Source organism: Palaemon carinicauda, chromosome 2, assembly GCF_036898095.1.
Source record: "Palaemon carinicauda isolate YSFRI2023 chromosome 2, ASM3689809v2, whole genome shotgun sequence".
Lineage (NCBI taxonomy): Eukaryota > Metazoa > Arthropoda > Malacostraca > Decapoda > Palaemonidae > Palaemon > Palaemon carinicauda.
This window is the reverse complement of record NC_090726.1, coordinates 199,519,103-199,521,014: the sequence shown is the minus strand read 5'-3', so window position 1 is coordinate 199,521,014 and position 1,912 is coordinate 199,519,103.

Genomic DNA, 1,912 nt, shown 5'->3' with positions numbered 1-1,912 from the left:
ATCATCATCAGACGTAACTAGTCCAATGCTGGACAATGGCCTCAGACATGTCCTTCCACTAACGTCAGTTTACGGTCTTTCTATGGCAGTCTATACGCATATTTTCTTTGTTCGTCATGCAACGCCTTCCCTTCCTAACCCTGCTCCTTCCTAACCCTGCTTCTTTTGTATGTATTCATATATACAGTATGTATATAGCAGAATGCTATAATCCCAAGGTTAAATAGCCCAGTGAGGAAAGGAAAAAAGGAAACGAATAGAATAGTGTGCCTGAGTGTACCATCAAGCAAGAGAACTCTAATTTAAGACAGTGAAATTCTTAAATACCGTTCCTTAAAGGTTTAAAGGCAGCTCGTGAATGGCAGAAGCAAGGTCAGTGACATTGTCCTATCAGTACAATGCCCTAGAGACTGACCATATATGCACATGATCAGCGCGCAAGGCCCTTCTCAACCCAAGCTAGGACCAAGGAAGGCCAGGCAATAGCTGCTGATGACTCAGCAGATAAAAATAAAGGGTCCCCCAAACCCCACAAATTTAGTTCACAAAAATAGTGAGTATCCAGCGACCAGAGGAACTAACGAGTTTGGGTGGGACTCGAGATAAAGATCAGCGCCCAAGCGCCCCTCTCCACCGAAGCTAGGACCAAGGAGGGCGAGACAATGGCTGCTGAAGACTCAGTAGATAGACCTATAGGCTCCCCAAAAAGCACCCATCCATAGCTCACAAGGATAGTGAGGTTGCAACGACCAAAGGAACTAACGAGTTTGAGTGGGACTCAGCGCCCAAGACCCCTCTCCACCGAAGCAAGGACCAAGGAGGGCGAGGCAATGGCTCCTGATGACTCAGCAGATAGAAATATGCCCAAAAACCCACTTCCTTAGCTCACAAAGGATAGTGAGTTTGCAGCGACCAAAGGAACTAACGAGTGTCAGTGGAACTCGAACCCCGGCCTGGCGATCACCAAGCAGGGACGTTACCACATCGGCCACAACAACTTTAAGGGGATACTGTATTGAAGAATCTTCAAAAGCTCATAAAATAAAGTTTTTTTTTTTTTTTTTTTTTTTGAGTCGAGTCGAACTTCACATTTATATGCTATTTACAAACATATTTTTTCCTTTTATTCCCATATTTCTCTGACATAAATTTTTCCTATTTTTTTTTTACATTTCTCTTTCGTATTTTTAGTATTGCACACGTTTCTTTCCATTGCTTTTTTATAGAGTTCGTTTGCTTTTGTTCATTTTTCCAAAAAATTCACGTTATAACTATTTTCATAACTAGAATGCCAACCAGAAACGACAATATATTGTTCATTTTTATTTTTAATTTTTCATCAAATACTTTATACACGACAAATGCATTCATGTATGTTTGTATGTATGTACCACAGTTAGGCACCACAGTAGGGTGGTGGGCTTGCCTGGCTGACGTTCTGGTGAGTATCTATTCTGATAAACCTAGAGCTGTAAAATTCTAACCTTTAATCTGTAATTATTACAGACAATACTTAAATAACACTAATGTGAAAGAAAACTTTACAAAGGTAAAAATATAATTCATGTAAAAGTTCTATCTTTAAATGGCATAAAATGAACATTAATCAACATTAATTCAGAATAATTTCTTGAGTCCAATACTTGTGAAACGGGACAAAGATTTTTAATATACCCTACTCTCTCTCTCTCTCTCTCTCTCTCTCTCTCTCTCCTCTCTCTCTCTCTCTCTCTCTCTCTCTCTCTCTCTCTCAAATGAACAGTAATTCTCAAATTCTAATTACTATAACTATAACTGTCAAACAGGATAAAGTAATTTAATGAATTTAATGAATGTGCTCTCTCTCTCTCTCTCTCTCTCTCTCTCTCTCTCTCTCTCTCTCTCTCTCTCTCTCTCTCTCTCTCTCTCTCTC